The 18,390-nt window shown below is 40.8% G+C and overlaps 1 protein-coding gene and 1 long non-coding RNA gene across 5 annotated transcripts in view; one reads left to right on the forward strand and one right to left on the reverse strand.

Annotated features, from left to right (window-relative positions):
- Positions 1-18,390, forward strand: part of HMGA2 (high mobility group AT-hook 2) — a 134,155-nt gene that overhangs the window by 45,182 nt on the left and 70,583 nt on the right. Inside the window, exon 5 of one of the 3 annotated variants that reach the window (XR_011380142.1) lies at positions 11,961-13,824. The exons of the other annotated variants lie outside the window; for them this stretch is intronic. The gene's annotated coding sequence lies outside the window, so the exon portion shown is untranslated. The remainder of the gene's footprint in view (positions 1-11,960; positions 13,825-18,390) is intronic. 3 annotated transcript variants of the gene reach the window in all.
- On the reverse strand, positions 4,536-9,463 carry LOC138844383 (uncharacterized). Of its 2 annotated transcripts, none has more exons than XR_011380145.1 (2): positions 6,421-9,463; positions 4,536-5,400 (listed from the first exon to the last, which is right to left on the reverse strand). It is a non-coding gene; the product is annotated as an uncharacterized lncRNA (long non-coding RNA). The 2 variants fall into 2 exon arrangements; XR_011380144.1 differs by having other exon boundaries at positions 9,199-9,428.

The following is an 18,390-nucleotide window of genomic DNA, read 5'->3' on the forward strand; positions in this document are numbered from 1 at the left end:
CTTCTCTATTAATGTGTGTAAGGAAGAATAATCAAGAAAGACAATTTGGGACTGGTGCTGTGGCACAGTGGTTTAAGCCGTGTTCTGCAGTGCCGGCATCCCATACAGCTGTTCCACTTATGATCCAGCTCCCTGCTAAATGGCCTGGGAAATCAGCATGTGATGGCCCATGTGCTTGGAGGACTTGGAAGAAGCTCCTGGCTTCAGCCTGGCCCAGCCCTGACTGTTGTGGCCATCTGGGAAGTGAACCAGCGGATGGAAGATCTCTCTTTCTCTCTCTGTCTCTCTCTCTCCCTCTTTCTCTGTATTTCCGACTTATAAATAAATAAATAAACCTTTAAACAAAGCACAATTTACATTTCATCCCATGTGCACCATTTTGAGCATCGTTTCACACTGTAGGCGATATAAATAGAGGCATTTAAGTATAATCTTGTTTAAGATTCTTAATCAAGACTTATTAAATGCCTACCAAATACCTGATTATTCTAGAGACCTTAAAATAGAACTGTAAATGCACATTTGATTGACAATTTTATAAAGGGAGAAGATGAGTCTGAGAAAAATTTAAGTAACACACACAGATACACAAGCTTGAAAGTATTAAGACTGAAAATTAACCCAGGTCCATCAGACTTCATAGCCTGTGATTTTCTAAACCATGTGGCAAGCTCAGTTAGAAAGATTATGGAAACCTTTGAATTTCAGCTCTTCTTATACTTAACTTTAGGCTTGAAAACATTGGTTATGCTTTATAAAGAATGCAATGCTCACCATTCTAATTAATATTATTTAATAAACACTTATTGAGCACTTTAACCTGTATATGCAGCTCATTGTTGTAGGCTTTTGTGTAAGCAAACAAAATAGGGTACTTAGCTTCAAGAACTTACAGTATAGAAATGCATGCCCTGGGGCTGGCGCTGTGCTGTAGTAGGTTAAGCCTCTGCCTGCAGTGCCAGCATCCCTTATGGGCACCAGTTCGAGTCCTGGCTGCTCCACTTCTGATCTAGCTCCCTGCCAATGGCCTGGGAAAGCAGCAGAAGATGGCCCAAGTCCTTGGGCCCCTGCACCCATGTGGGAGATCTGAAAGAAGTTCTTGGCTCCTGGCTTCAGATCAGCCCAGCTCAGGCCGTTGTGACCATTTGGGGAGTGAATCAGCGGATGGAACACCTTTCTGCCTTTCTTTCTCTCTCTCTGTCAGTTATTCTGCCATTCAAATAAATCTTTAAAAAAAAGTGAGAAAATAAAAAAAGAAAAGAAACACATGCCCATACCAGTCCTGTGTATTTTGAACTCCAACTATGTGTTAGATGTTATGCTAGGTGCATTAGAAACTTTGTCTTACCTTGTTATTTAATCTTTACAAGATCTTTGTCAGTTTGTGGCTTTATAAAATTTTTACCAAAAGCTAGATCATGTGGTCTTTATTCCAACTAGGGAAAGCTTTGTAACAAAGAGGAGTAATACTTCAGCTGAGACCTAAAGAAGGAATGGACAACTGGAAGAGGGATTTTCCTGGAGAGAGCCTTCCATGCCATGTGAAAAGTAGAAACAGATCAATGCAGGCAGGGAAGTGCACGGATATTCAAAAAAGAACAGCTAGTTTGGGTTGGATAGTGTAAATTAGGATCATAGCCTGGGTAACATGGTGCCTGCAGACAATGAACCTAAACAGTAAGTGATAATAGATCACAAGGGCTTCGTATAGCATGTATAAGGAGACTGGATGCTATAGGAAGTGGGAAACTTAAAGATTTCTAAAGCAAAAGGACAGGTCAAATCTGATTTCATTTAGAAAAAATGCAGACTCAGTCAAACTCTATATCATTAGCCATAGTTTAAAGATCAGTGTGTCGTAATTACTAGCTACACTAATTTTCTTCTTTAGAAATCAGTTTTTTTAAAAAAAGATTTATTTATTTTATTTGAAAGAGTTACAGAGAGAAAAAGAGGTCTTCCATCTGCTGGTTCACTCCCCAAATGGCCACAACAGCTGTGCCAATCCGAAGCCAGGAGCTTCTTCTATGTTTCCCAAAAGGGAGCAGGAGCCCAAGGACTTGGACCATCTTCTACTGCTTTCCCAGGCTATAGCAGAGAGTTGGATCGGAAGTGGAGCTGCCAGGACTTGGACTGGCATCCATACGGGATGCTGGCACTGCAGGTGGCAGCTTTACCCACTATGTCATAGTGCCAGCCCCAGCAATCAGTTTTTATAGTATGTATTTATAGTACAGGTCTGTGCATTTTTAAATGGTTGAAAGAATCCAAAAGAATAGTAATATTTTGTGACATGTGAAAATTATGTGAGATTCAAGTGCCAGTATCAACAAATAAAGTTTAAGTGGACACAGTCACTCCTGTTTGTTCACATGTTGTCGCTGGCTACTTTTGTATGAAAGTGGCAGATCGAAACCTGCCAGAGGCCATCTGACCAACAAAACCTAAAATATTTACTAAAATATATGACCCATAACAATGTGTCTTTTGGCCCTCTTGATACATCTAAATGGGTTTCTTACTTTTGGTGTGTGAATGGAAAATGATTTAAGTTTATTAATAGAAGAAACCTTTAGCTGTGTCTTCTGATATTTTTCCCCTTCTCTTGAGAATTTTCACTGTTCTCTATCTAGATTCTTAAAACTGAAAAATAATGAGGTGGAATATGTTTTATCCATTACTGTACGCCTTTCCTCTGGGAATTCTGAAAGTGTGGTTTTCCCTTTAGGTTAGAGAACCACATTCTTTTTCTAGGCGCACTCCATTTTTAGTGCACACTCAAGACTGTCAGCTCTACAGAACAATGTACTTCATAGAGTCTCTTAAAAAATCTCTTCCAGGTCAATGTCTGCCTGTCCCTCAGTCCAGTTAGTTTTTGTCTGAAAGCTCAGGATAGCAGAATAATCTTTGATTATGAACAATGTACTTAACTTTTCTATTTGGCTTGCTAATGTCGCAGTAACCTACCAATGAGAAATTGGAAGCTGTTAAAGATTTCTGAGCAGGAGAATGATAGATCAAAGCCTGTGTGCTTGGCAGTTTTACATCACTGTGTCATGCCTTTCTTGGATCAAGGGGGTATTGGGTCTGGCCAAAGGAGGTGGCAGACAGTCCACCTGAAATTTGTAGACTGAAGCCATTCTGAAGTGGCAGGGAGGCAACATAATGCCAAATGCAAGCTGCTTTCCTCTGTGTGTGTTTCAGCCACTCCTGATCTGGCTTCCACCCCCTTCATCCTTCATAGAGCACCCTACCCCACAGGAAGTACTCTAAATTAGGCCACCAGATGCCTCTAAACTACACAATCCAAAGGCCACATCTCACTCCTCATCCTGGTGGGTTTTCTGAAATTTCCAGCATGTCAGCAGTGCTTCCCTATTTCAAACCTGCCCTCCTTAGATCCCAGAACAAAAACTTGTCCTCGAATCTCATTGGATCTGCCAGGATCTTCTCTCTCTACCTGCCCTCTGCATGTTGCTCATCTCCAGGGCTGTGTCTCAAGTCCTCTCTATTTTTCACAGTATGTATTCATTCTCGACCAGCTCTCTCATGTCTGAGTTTCAGTGACTGTATTCTTAGTTTATTTGAGAGTGTCATTGTCCACCTTGATTCCCTTCTTTATCCAGTTTCAACACTCACACAGTCTTGTCATTTATTGCTCCTAGCTATACCCAGAGCCATGTGTTTCGAGTTTTCCTTTTCGCCGTTGCCACTGGTATTTTCTTTGCACAGGCCCTCATCATCCCTCTCTTGAACCATTTGCTAGAGCCTCCTGGTTTCCTTGGTATCTCTAGTTTTCTCGTATTTAAGTGGACTCAAGACAACAAGTAATCCTTCCAAAGTAGTCCCAAATTGAATTTTTACTCCTCCATCCTCAACCTAGATGACATACTGACACTAGCTCACTAAGTGTTTGTCTTGATTGTTATATTGTCAGCGGCGCCAGATGTATTTCATTTAATTGAATAACTCTTCTGAATGGGCAAGTGATATTATTCTAAGTTGATATATTTATATGCACTAGAACTTGCAATTTGTTACAACCTTCAGTTTATTATTTCAGAGACCATGCTGTGCTGCAAAGAATCCTTTATTCTGATTCTCAAGTATTCAGTTTTTTTTTTTTTTTACTATCAAGACATGTCAACCATTGTGAACTTTCTCTGAAAGTTGATGCTCTTTTTTATTTGCTTTTTTCTTTGAATTAGTTTCACTATCACTAGAGAATGAGCAAGGTGAGTTAGTAGAGAATGAGATCATCCCTGTTGCTCCAGCTATTTTTAGCATCTCTGATTTTTAGAAAGTGGGTGGAGGGAAAATGGGGACTGGTGAGTTTTTTCTTTGTTGTTCAACCCTCCTAAACTTGTTAAAAGAGAAGTAGTAGCTACAACAAGTCAGCCTATCATATGAATGCATGTTTATAAATCATTTACTCAGCCATTCTGGTTTGTTAAATATGTACTTACGTCATGCTTTAAAAAATAGAAATTCTGAATCATGATTTTCAATGAATGGATTCCAAATCACAAGCAAAATTAACCAATCATTTTTATTTAAATATTTTCAGTAGTTTTTGCATTAGAAATTTACCATGTAATAAAACTCCATTCCCAAATCATGGTGTCAATAGTATCTCAGCTAGATATATTAAAACAGTGACAGAAAATATGTTTTTTGATAATTCTGTACTTGCCAATTTCATTGCATTATGCCATGTTAAATACTCTCACTGCCTCCTAATTTTAGTGTGCATTTAAGTTCACATCCAGTCATTCTGTCTAAAACACACACACACACACAAATCCTGCTATCCCAGGAGGGAAATCTCTATTGGTAATTCTCATTTTCTCTTTTTGAATCCTCTCAAAAGTAGGCAAAACAATTTCTTGCCTCCAATTTTTGAGAGCCATATAGTCATTTCAGCACTTAAGTCCAAACTTTCTAAATCAAATTTTAACCTGAAAACAAATGCTTTTGCCATTCATAAGCTCTTGAAATTAAGGCTTTTAGTAGAACTTTCCAGACAGCCTTCAAGAAAGCCATGTCAACACATGTCCCTAAAACACATTAAATTATATAGTGCTCTACCACGTATGTGTAGTATGTGAAACAAAAGGGAAAAAAAAATCTTCTCTCAATCCCTCAGCAGGCCTCTTGGTGGGTAGGGGCTGACAGGTGGGTGTCAGTGAGGCGGCAGGAGGAGGGAGGATGTGTGGGGGTGCGAATGAGGGTGCAGAGAACTCACACTCTGGGCTCTGGATTGCTGGGCTTGTTCTTTGTAGCCCTGGTCGAGAAGTGATTTATGAGAGCTGCACAGGCCATACATCACCTTCCTGGTTGGCTTTGTTGACACCTTGTCACATTCTTGTGGGCTGGAGGAATTCATTGTTCTTGTTTGAACTGATAAGGACAAAAAAAAAAAAAAGTAAGTAAAAGAAAAAAAGAAAGGGAAAAAAAGGGTTTTCTCACTGAGACCTTGGGAAAAGCCAAGGGGGTGGAATGTGGACGTGGAGCAGCAGAGCTGTGCTTTCCCAAGCAAAGCGGGTTTTGCTTCTGTCTTGTTCTCAGTCACAGGGAAGTCTTGCCAGTACGTGTGCTTGCTGGAGCTTGATTAGCCTGGTGCAGGTGCTGTCCTGGTTTGAAGGAGCTGTTTTTGTTTCTTTTCTTTTTTTTTTTTTTTTTTTCTTAGCTGGGGTGGTACTGGAGAGAGGAGTTTGGGGAGGAGGAGAGGAGGAGAGAAGGAGATAGAATGGCTAGGAGGAGATTCCAGGAGAAGGTAGAATAACACTGGTCATTGGGAGAAAGTAAAACACGCGGTGACTTTTGATGTGAGCCGGTCTCTTCAAAGTTCATCCTGCTGTACAGCATGCGTTTCGGGCATAGTGCCATGCTGACCTCTCCCCTTTAATGTGTAGTGCCCCATGCTTCACTTAGCATTTTGGCAGCCTGCACGCAGAGGCTGGCATTTGAGCCCTGTGCTTTGAAGATAGCAAAAAACTTTTGGAATGGGAACTCATCGAGCCACTGGCCAAAAGTTTGTGTGATTTATGCATAAGGTGTTAGCTCTCTTTCGATAGAGCAAACGAATGATCTGCCTGGATTTTTAGATCTCTGATATCTGTGCATTAAAAACAAGATTAAATTATTTTTCTTCTGAGAAAAGTAACAGATCAGATCATATATAAAACATCATGGAATTATAAATGCTCAGACTTCTGTTTGTGGAAATATATGTTTTCTTTAAGAGCAGCTGAGCACAAACATCTTCTATTTGCTAATGTTTTCTGTCATCATACTATTGTTGATTGCAAGGAGAAGAATCTACTGGCATTGCAGCCAAGGATCAGGTTTCCAGGGAGTATTCACACTTTTGTGTTATACTGTTAACAAGTTCATGTGTAATGTCATAAATCATTTTACCTGGAAGCGCCAGTTATACATCCCCAGGACGAGCCTCATTTTGAACTGGAGCCATAGCGATATGCTTCCAGACTTCTCCAAATGGTTCTCTGCAGTGATGTTTCTTGTAGAATATGTATAAACTTCTTGTACTTGATTTAATAAGCCTTTATTGTGCTGTAAACAAGGGATGCTGAAAAATTGCCAGGGTAGGTGGCAGGAGATTGGGATCTGAGAGCTGACTTTGGGATAATACTGAGTGCAAATGAAAACGACCTAATAAATGTGTAACAGTAAAGCCAATGAGTGTTCAGCAGGATAGTAATTGCAGGATTAAAATAAGAAGCTAATTTTGGAAAGGACACACTTTCTCTTCTATATCATCTACCATACTCGAGACACTTTGACTAACACTTAAATATCTGAACACAGGCAATGCTGTTAATAATAGTGGCATCAAATTATTAACACAGATCCAGTTTTTAAAAATCTACAAGCACAGTTTACCCAAGATTTTTGCAACTCAGATGAGCCTGCCAGTTCTGCCTTTGACTTTTTCCTTGCTTCGAATCTACTCTGGTTTCCAGGATGAGGTTTATTGACAGTGTTTCACTGCTCTCTGCTGGAGAAGCCCAAAGCCAGGCCCAACATCTGAGACTCTAATCACTGCAAGGAATGCAGGTGAGATGGCTCAGTTGATAAACTCCAGGCCTCTGAAATTAAACTCATCACAAGACTTATTCATGCCAGTCGTAGATCACAAGTTACAAGCCATGTTGTGCAGGCTAGAAATGGGTTTCTTAGAGAGGAGGATGAAGAACATGAAAACCTAACAGTGTCCTAACTCCCATTTCTTACTTCAAATGCTGCCTTTTAGAAAGGTATCTTATACAATGAGGCCTAGAGACTGTGTCATTTCTCCAATCATTTTTCATCCTTTCATTTTCCCACATATACATTTTATTTTGTTGGGTACATCTGAGATAATACCCCCCCAACAAACACACACCCCAAGAGAAAGAAAATAAAGGGGTTTTTGTTTTGTTTTGTTTTGCTTTGGTATCAGATTTGAAACAAAATCCATATGAAGGTTTTTTCTAAGCCTCTTCTGGAGAGAAGGTTTCAAGGGTATTACCAAGTAAGGCCACAGAGGGCATGTTAGCACATTTTTAAACAGAAGTTTTCCAGACAGAATAACTATTAATTTACACCATAATTTACATGAACATAAAATTGTACTGTAGCAACGTTTAGAAATTGTTCTTCAAGTTTGAAACAAAAGTACAAGTACAAAAACAAAAATAGTAAGCACTTTAGGTGAGTACTTAGAAATATATATGTAGTGTGCATGTACCCATATTTGTGCACATATGCACATGTGTTTGCACATATATTATATATGTGTGTATGTTTTGGTGGGAACAGGGAGTGAAGATATAAGCATAACACATCTCTAAAGTGTTTTATGTCCTTTTCGGTCTAGCATCTTTTAACTTAAAAACAACTTGATGAATAGAAATCATAAAAAGCCAGCCTTATGGCAGCATTAGAGTGTGATTCTATTCTACAGCATTCCAAGTGAATTATTGCTGTGCTGTCAAAGAAAACAAAAACATTTGGGAAGGACTGTTTATTTTACAGTGGTTGACCAAAAGTATGCAAGTGGTTATAAAAAAATGTAGACAACTAATGATGGGAGGTGCCACTTGTACATTCTGAACTCCATTCACAAACCTTTGACACTAACTCTTGATCACTGGAGACAATATTAGAGGCAAATGCATTTTCTGTGGGGAAAACCCTAGGTCTTTCAAAGCATTTCATCTCAAAGCAAATAAATAAGACCTTTTGCCCCCTTCCCATGTCATTGGCATGTCCTCATCCACAGAGTCTAATGGTGTGATCTTATTTCCCAAGAAGAGCAAGGAAAAGATTGCAAAAATATTTCTTTCAAATATGATAGCAAGGAGATGTTCTTGTGTTATGAAGCATGTATTGCCCTTTGTATTTAAAGATTAAAACTGGCATTGAAATTGTTAATCGATTCTTTAAACAAATATTTCATCTTAGAGATAGGTGGGAAAGTAGAGATCTCTCACGGGCCTCTTCATGTGAAAGGCAATAAAACGTGTACTTAGAGAAGATAAATGACTCGTGCACGGTCAGATAGCTGGATAGTGCAGCAGGATGAGAGTTAGGGACAGAAGGCTGGTGTTCATGTTGTGGTATGTTTTGGCTGAGAATCAGACAATCGACAGTCAAGACCCCACTGGTCTTATTTCTGGCATGTGTTTATTTAATGTTTAAGGATTTCTCCTTAAAGAAGAGGTCCTTGTTCCTCATTTCTGGGGTCTTGGAACTTATTTCTTGTATCATTTTAATTTTGACTGATAGCCCATTGAGCCTTCTGGTGGAACATTAGACTTATGTTTGAGAAATGATAATGATCATAACTGGTTCTGTGTGTTCTTATCATGGGGTGAAAACTGGGAAAAACTATCCCATAAAATCCCCTGATAACTATTGAAACAATATAGTTAGGGAAATACTTCAAATTTCCTTTCTGACACTGTCACTAGTTTGTTTTCTGGGAGGTAAGTAGAGGGTAGGAAGGCACTACATTTGAGACGTAGCAGTGCGATACCATGAAATAGACAAGTTCTGCTACTGCTGTGTGTTAAATCCTATGGGCATTGAGCTCTCCTACAGCTTTGTCCCCAGAGAGGAGGTAAAATACATAGATAGATAGATAGATAGACAGACAGACAGACCAGATCCAGTTGATAACTGTGCCCCTACCTGAGCAGCTCCTCTTTCTCATCCCTGAGGATCTCCAGAGGCTGAGTTTTGTGTCATTGGCCCAAGAGTCAGTTGCCCTTCGCACAGTTCAGCTGTTCCTGTCTTGAATGAGACGGCTTCAGATTATTTTTCAGATGTAGCATCTGCCTTCCCTTGGGTTAATCACGTGCCTGCTGGCCAGGGTATGTAAATAAGACTTGGCTAAAAAACACTTAAAGGATTATGAAGCAATCTTGCTTAATAGTAGTGAAACAAAACAAAGAAAAAAAAAGCCACTCCAACAAATCCTTGTGTGTGCTACTTAGCAGGGGAAAGATCTGGCTATGGCTGGACCTGTCGTAACCTAAGTAGGGCCCACGACCCAGAGGGAGGGAGGAAGACAGAGACAGAGACAGAGAGACAGGGCTGAGGGCAGCTTGAGGCTTAGGCGTCTGGGTGAGGAAGGCTGCTGAGCCCCCAGTGGGCCTTCCTCATGTGTGCTGGGATGACTCACAGCCCCCTCCTTTAAACTGCACGCTTGTCCCACATGATAAGACGTTGCCTAAGCCGGCCCCTGGTGGGCTCCCCGGGAGGTTCAGATTGAGGGGTTCCTGCATGGTGTTTATAGTGGAATGTCTCTGTGTTCTGTTCCTGGGTGGTTGGAGCCATGCCTCTGGTGCCTCCCAGTTGTTTGTCTCCCTAGCTGGCTGCCCTGCCAGAGGGAAGTGAGCACGGGAACCCCCGGTGACTGCAGGCCAAAAGCAACCTTAGTCAATGAGTGAGCTGGGCAGCTTGGCAAGGCCCTGCCTGCTGCTGGCTGCTGCTCCTGTGAGAATCACGTGCTGCTCTTTCTGTGGCTTCTGCCAGTTGGCCTCTGCCCACCTTTCCTGTTCATACTGAAGCGGCCAAGCACTAAGGGAGAGAGGAAGCCTCGGCTGCGCTCTGGGCTGAGCTGCCAAGGGTGCGTCTGTAGTAGATCCCGCAGCAAAAACAAAGCAGGGAAGGGCCCAGGGAGGCCCAGCCGGGGCAGCTGAGTGTGGCAGCAGCAGGCGGCGGTGGAATGTCAGGCTGATCAGAAGCTTGGAGCGTGGTTTGCATGCAGGGAAACTGAGGCCCAGAGACAGTGTGACATATCTGGGTGGGCAGTGGCTGCTGGGGAGGTGGGGGTGGCTAATCCACCCTGATGTTTGGGTTTAGTGGCTCTGCTGCTAATTGTTGGTGTTACCCTGAACAAGTCATCTAGGCTTCAGTTATCACATCTGCAAAATGGAAATGAGAATAATACCCCAAAGTATTTTAGTGTGAATTAAATGAGAAGTGTAAACAAAGCACTTGGCACAATACCTGGCCACTTAGTAAGCCCTCAGTAAATGTCGGCCAGTGTTAGTGAACCAGAGCTTGAGATTCAAATCGCAAGTGAAGCAGGAAAGCTAGGGTGTTGCCTCCAAGAGCCTGATCTCTTAAGGAAATGGTTTTTTGCTGTTAAGATTTATTTATTTATTTTGAAAGTCAGAGTTAGAGAAGGAGAGAGAGAAAGAGGGAAAGAGAGAGAGGTCTGGCTCACTTCCCAGATGGCCACAAAAGCTGGGGCTGAGCCAGGCTGAAGCCAGGAGCTGGGAACTCAATCCTGGTCTTCCACTAGGCACAGGAGCCCAAGTACTTGGGTCATCGTCTGCTACTTTCCCAGCCATAATAGCAGGGAGCCAGATCAGAAGTGGTGCAGCCAAGACACAAACTGATACCCATACGGGATGCGGGTGTCACAGGCTACAGCTTTGTCTGCTGTACCACACTACCTGTCCCCAGGAAAAAAAATTTTTTTTTGACAGGCAGAGTGGACAGTGAGAGAAAGAGAGACAGAGAGAAAGGTCTTCTGTTTCCGTTGGTTCACGCCACAATGGCCGCTGTGGCTGGCGCGCTGAAGCCGGCGCACCGCGCTGATCCGAAACCAGGAGCCAGGTGCTTCTCCTGGTCTCCCTTGCGGGTGCAGGGCCCAAGGAATTGGGCCATCCTCCACTGCACACCCGGGCCACAGGAACCTGTTTTTTTTAACACAGAGCACTTTTCACAAGGAGCATTAAGCACACTTGAACTGAGATCATAGCGGCTGCACGATTTTGTTCAGTTTTGATGTTGAAGAGTCCAATTAAATGGCCAGCTCACCTCCCACTTCCAGGAAGAGCACGGTTGGAATCAGGAGGGAGCAGGTTATAGGAGGCAAAGCATCATATCCTTCAGATTTCCTAAATCTGCATTTGTCCTCTTTGCAAATGTGTATTTGAACCCTCCTGAGTTTTAAAAGTTCAACTTCAAAGTTGTATTCTAATGAAAAACACTTGCTAAAAGGTTGAGCGATTGTTCTGGGGATGTAAAAAGAGAAGAGGTGGTCAACAGCACGTTTGGAGAAAACATAAGGATATGTGATTTGACTCCTTGGACCCAGGTGTGTGGAGGGCCATTGCTTGTTCTGGCACTAACTGGTTGTGAGTCACTTAATAAAGATAATAGTAACCACAATAGTTATTCAGCCCTTACTGGATATCAGATATTGCACAAAATATTCTGTATACCTTAGCTCACTAAATTTCCACAGCAACCCTATGCAATATTCTTCCCTTTCATATTGAGAAAGGGAAGCTTAGAAAAGTTAACTTGTCCAAGGTTGTACAGCAAGTAAGGGTGCCTGTGTTCTTAACCACTGTGCTATATCCTGCCTGCCCCTTAATCTTAACTTGAATTAGGCTGATCTCTATGAATTGCTCTTTTTCCATCTGTAAATTCAGAGCTGAACAGCACTGTCAACTGGCTACTTCTTTCAAATTTCTACATGTTTCCAGAAAGAGGCATAATTTACTGTGAACAATCTTGTTTTCCAAAGAAGTTCTGCCTTATTAAAAGCAATGAAACAATTATCCCTTTCATAGGTAAGTATTGTTTAAGAGAGAATTCAGGAAGATTGGAAAACTGGGAAAAATAATTTCCTATGATGTTTTGATATATATGTGCATGCCCAGTGCCTGTCAGGAAATACTTGACAGTGACTGATCAATGTTAATGCACAGGTACATTTCCTTTTACTCTCATGGGCAGAGTTTAAACTTCATCTGAGATGACCTTCATGTCTAAGCAAGGTGGTATATTTTGCATGCAATTTCATATCATCAGGATCGTTAAGCATTCTTACTTTACTAAATGACATTTGTGATAATTTTTCATGTCCTAGTGGGATTATGCCTCTAAGTTTTCACTATTTTCTTAGTATCTTTGAAAATGTGTGAATTAGACTCATCTGGATTGATATATGCTAGTAATGGCTACCTGTGTGACCTGGGACATGTTTCTTAATCTCTCTGGGGCTTAGTTGTCTCAGCTACAGAATGAGGATGATAATGGTGCCATCGTATTATTGTAATGGGTTGTTGAGACCATTAAATCAGTTAATTATATAAAGTCTTCAAATTGCATCCATCCCATAGTGTTATTTAAGTGTTACTTAATTTTATTAATCACTTGTGATTTCTAAAATGAAATTTTAGAAATGTTGGAGTAAGTTTTAAGTCATGATCACCTTTCTAACTGATTGTATTTTTTAAAGATTTGTTTATTTTAAAGTCAAAGAGAGAAAATGAGAGATAGAAATGGAGATCTTCCATCCACTGGTTCATTCCCCAAATGGCTCCAATAGTCATGGCTGGGCCAGGCTGAAGCCAGGAGCCAGGAGCCAGGAGCTTAATCTGGATTTTCCATGTGGGTGTGGGGGCTCAAACACTTGGGCTGTCTTCTGTTGCTTTCCCAGGCCATTAGCAGGGAGCTAGATCAGAAATGGTGCAGCTGGGATGCGAACTGGGACCCATATGTGATGCAAGAGTTGCAGGCAGCGGCTTAACCTGCTGTGGCCCCTCCAATTTTATTTTTAATTGATATTTGTTAGTGTAATCTGCTTTCTTCATTTCTCTCTGGTGTATGCAAATTACATACAGAAAGCTTCGTCTTTCAAGAAATTTTCATATTCTACTTCATCTTCTCTTTAGCAGTGTAGTAGCTTCTTCCTGTTTGTTCCTTAGAATTTTATCTAGAGAAAGTTGTGGCTTTAAGCTGACATATAATGGATCCAGTTGCACTCACTGAATTTATTCACTCTGAATTACAGATGATTTTAGGTAGAATTTGTACTCAATTTTTTTCCTGGTGCCCAAGTCTCAGAGAAACATGTTTTTAGCCTTGGTCATGATAAATAGTGGGTTTTTGAATGATATCATGAGATACATATTTTTCAGATACAAAAGTTTGTTGTTATGTTCTTTTGGCCAGAAGAGACTCTTCTTCCTGGGAAATGCAGCCACAGAATGCTGGGTTTGAGTTTTATTAATATCCTTGTAGATTGAAAACAAAATGTTTTTCCTCTAAGTTTTTGTTCTTTTCCACTTGGCAGGCCCAGTGATTTGCCACATGAGCTAATGTGTGTCTCATTTGCTTATTTTCTTGTGCACTAGCAGCACTGGTGATATCATCTGGAATGTGTACAATCCCTGGGAATAAATAACACACTGGAAAATAGTTTGCTTCAAGGCAACAGCCTCACTTATGCACCTTACAGCAAATACTAAGGAACTCAAACCAGTCTCTTTTTTTAAAAGGAATCTTAAGGTGAGCTGCCCTTCCCATATCTTTTGGTCCAAATAATCACAACAAGAGGCTATTTTTGTAACTAATGACTGTAAATTGAGAATTAGGGTTTCAAAATTAGGTTAAAATGCGACCTGATGATATCAAATATTTGTGCCATGAAAATCTCTTTCTTTTTCCCTTGAGGAAAATTACTAGGTAACTGAATCAAGAAAAAGAAGTCAGACATGTTAAACTGGGCTTACATGTACATCTTTGTTGCTCAATCCTTTCCAATCTTACAAAATATTCATTGACTGGAGGTAGAGTTTTAAGAGGCTAGAATGTTGAGTGGAGTGTAGACCAGACTGTTCTCAAACTTCTCCAACGCTACATCTCCCTTATGGTTAAAACTCTCAGGTACCCTCAGCCCCCATTTACTCCCTCTGGTGGGAGATTCTCTCAATCCATCATTTCTGCAGGAATTACTGGGAAGGTCATTGGTAACACTGGGGGTTTAGGCAAAGAGGTACAAATGCAGCCAAGGCATACCGTTAAGTCCAAGGGGAATTTCCAGTAAAGCTGCTCAGTCCACTAGCCCAGACCCAGCCATCAGTAGTCACTTTCACTTTCTGTTTTTTCTTGAGCATACTCTTGCTTTTTGAAGGCACAGCCCACTGAATTCCCCATTTCCTGTTTTATTAATTGCCTTTCTCAGTACCCCTTAACCAGCAAGAATCTCTTGAACTGTAAGTTATGAAATTCTTAGGATTTTTAATGGCTCATTTAGAAAATAATGCATGTTCCCCATGGCCCAGAATTGTACAAGGCCAATTACTTCACTCTATTTATTTGACAATTTATGTGCTACCTTTTCTATAAAGAGGTCATTACACAAATGGCCCCCTGTGCAATGGATGATATTTCAGGGAAGAGTTTTGGAGAGGGAAGAGTTTGATGACTGCTCTCAGGCCAGTTCCATGGAGCAATGGAGACCTCATCTTGACTGTTCTTTTTAAAGTTGGTATTCCAGTGAGTCATCATATGCTTAAGAAAAATATTTTATACATAGAATTTGTGAAATTCTAAAATTTTAAAGGACATTAGCCAGATCTTTACTTCCATTGTTAAAATAATTAAATAGTAAAGATTCTTTGGAATTTGATTAAGACTTCTGTAATAAGATACTGTATAGAAACCAACATTAGCTTGCCATAGACAAGCTTTTTAAAAAAAAAAAAAAAAAACAGTAATAACATTTGAACTTATTATCTAATGGCTTCTTCCTTACTTTTGAGTTTAAGGCAATAATGTGTCTTTTAGATGGTCTCCTTTGGGTTTTATATTAGAGTCCTTTTTTACCTCTCTCATGTACTTAGATAGACACACACACAAACACACAGTCACACTCACACCTTTACACAAACCACAGGAAATAGCAGTTGGTTTTTCTGAGGTTATTAATCCCCCTTTTCAAAATAGCAGTTATGTAGGAAATAGTTTGTGATTTGAGGAGACACACATATTTCCTTTAAAAGAAGTATTTGCCTAAAACTTTGCAATTTTGACTCATCAATTCATTCACCAAATACATTGGGAGCCTGTAGTGAGCTAACTCTTATCACAACAACCACATGGAAACCCACGACCACATCCCCTTGAGGAGATCCACTCTTGTTCAGCTTGGCTGACTCCACATCCTGGGCTCCTTCCACAAACGTCGAGCTGGCTCCATGTCTACTAGCAAGAAAAACTACATGCTTGACATCTTGTTTTGGAAGTCTTTAAAAAAATGTATTTTATTTATTTGAAAGGGCAGAGATAGATAGAGATCTCTCATCTGATGATTCACTCTGAGTGTTCACAACAGCCAGAGCTGTGTCAGACCAAAGCCAGGAGCCAGCAACTCAATCCAGGTCTCCCACATGAATGGTAGGGACCCAAGTAATTGTGCTCTATCATCTGATGACTTCCAGAGGATACATTAGCAAGAAACTAGAATGTGGAATGGAGCCATTACTTGAACCCAGGTAGTCAATATGGGCTGCAGGTTATCCCAAACAGTGTCTAACTGCTGTGCCAAAAATGCCTACCCTTTATTATACTTTTGAATTTTACTGCCACCCTACGCCTATCTCCACCAAAATATCCAAAGTGTTAAACATTTCTTAAATACTAATTGTGCCCATTAATCTCCTAAACTTTTCTATTTCCCTTGTCACATAAACTTCAGTATTCAACTAGAATTTCAGACTTCCTTCAAATGGATTTTGGTAAGACTTATTGTTGTCATTGATACAGGATCAATAGTAATTTGTTTTCTTCTCAAATCCCAGAAAAAAGAGATTTTTTTTTCTACCAAACAAAGCTGGGCACACTAGGAGCTGCCAGTATTACCTGGCATTTGTTCCTTCTTTCTTAGTAAATCACCTTAGCACTGAATCAGGAATGCTCAGATATACTGTGGATGTCTACCGATGACTCTTAGTATAGTAAATAGATAGTAAATGAATCATTAATAAATAAACTAAAGATTAAAACATGTGAGTGTTCTATAAAGCTCCCATTCTAAGAATGCTAACTGAAAGCACAGTACATGAAGACAAGATGCAGGACAGAATGTTACAGCGTGGTGGAATGGCGAATGAGTTGGACTCTGAGGTAAGTAGATTTGGACTTAGTTTGAAATGGAACTCAACAGCTAATAAATGGTAGAGCCAGGAAGGGCAGCTTACATAGCAGGTGACTCTGAGAAATGCTTCTGCCTCATTCACTAAAGAAAATCCAGCCTGTCTTCCTACTAATCCTTACCTTTTATTTCGTAATTACTACGGATATGGCTCCATGCAGCCATAGCATCACTAGCTCACAGAGTAGAAAAGCAGCAAAGAAAATTACATATTCCTCTTGGCTAATTTTACCAAAAAAAAAAAAAAAGAAAGAAAGAAAACCACTTAGCAAGGTAGAAGTTACCCAAATTATACTCCAAAGTTAGTATTTACCAATTTCAGGCCACTATTTAAGTATGACACGTAAAACATTGCATTACCCCAACATCCCCAACTCCAATAGGACAGAGATCGTGTTTTATGTGTCCTTTATGTCCAGCCCTCAGCACAGTGCCTAAGACATGATGGCTGTACAACTTATGCTTTTTAATAAATAAAGGACTGGATAAATTCATAGGATTGGTTTTCAGTCTTTTCAAAATCTTGCTAGATCATTCAGTAATACTCATATATTCTTATGGTTTAATCATTGCATAAAAGTGCAAGACCATCATGTAATAGTAGTCTATATGCTATATTTCTATAATGATGCCTAATATGTAAATGTTTTGTGGGGGAAGCAGTCATTTTACACAACTGCTTCAAACTAGTCACGTATGCCATGAAACTTGGCACTGTCTCTCCCCATCGAAACCCCAACCCAGCTGCTTTCATGTGGAACAGAAGCCCAAGAAAAGCTGAGTCCTTGGGTTGGGCTGAGGTCTAGAGGCACACTGTACCACTTCTTCTGTAGAGTCCTTGGGAATTGAGCCTTCTGCGCCTTCCCCTACCTCTTCTGCCATCCACTGGAACAGTTGTCTTTTTAATGTGCAGGAGAGAAACCTGGGCTCTCCAACAGTTTTGATGCCAAATCTGTGTACCTAACAGGCCATTTAGGAAGACTGGGATGAACAAGTTTTGAATCTTCAGAGAGCTTTCTGGCTTCATGATCTGTTTCTGCCTCTTAGGGGCCAGACAGTGCAAGGCTTATGGGAGGCTCAGCCAGAAAACTGGCAAGTCGATTAATCTGTAGTTAACCACAGCAATAAATGAGCACAAAGGAAATGCAGATGTAAGTAGGGGATAAACTTTGAGTGGCTCCATCAGTAGTGATTCATGATGTTGAACTACAATAATATTTTCCTCCATACACACTCCCCGTTCCCGTTGTGACCCTGGGGCAGCATTTGGGGATGACTGTTGGGCTTGCGGTTGTGGCTGTGCAAAATTGGTCCTACGGCTCTTAATCTGGCTGACAGAATTTTCATAAACAAGGATTGTTGAAAGTGGCATTATAGACACTTAGGGGACAGAGGCAGTTAAAAGAATGGTCTACTATTAAAAAGTCCAAGAAGGAGAAGAGCAGTTTCTTGGTTTTTCCAAGTGTGAGCTTGGGAATCAGAGATGGCAGCGGAGAGAGGAAGGAGACAGGGATCCTAGCTTGGATTCCAGCCTATGCTACTGTGTGTCCTCAGACTCCTCTCCCATATATAGGAATTGTTTTCTCTGGAGTACTAAAAGAGAGCATGGGTTTAAGGAGCCTAACTCCATGCTGGGCACAACAAAAGTTACCCTCCAAAGGCATCAGTTCCTTTTTTGTGCATCTCACCCTGTCTGGCAGTCTCTTTGCTCCGTCTCTCAGCTGACTTTTATCCCCTCCTGCCCACTTAGTCAAGTCAGCGATTACAGATATTACAATAATGTGCCTCCTTGTCTCCTCACGGGTGAGTCTGGAGCAGAGCGCCGTGCCTCTCCACCGACACTCACAACGATGGTCTTGGCTGGGCAACAGAGGCTGTTGGCAGAAATCTAGGAGGGAACGCACCACCGTAGTAGCAGC

The sequence above is a fragment of the Oryctolagus cuniculus genome, chromosome 11 (assembly GCF_964237555.1).
Source record: "Oryctolagus cuniculus chromosome 11, mOryCun1.1, whole genome shotgun sequence".
Taxonomy (NCBI): Eukaryota; Metazoa; Chordata; class Mammalia; order Lagomorpha; family Leporidae; genus Oryctolagus; species Oryctolagus cuniculus.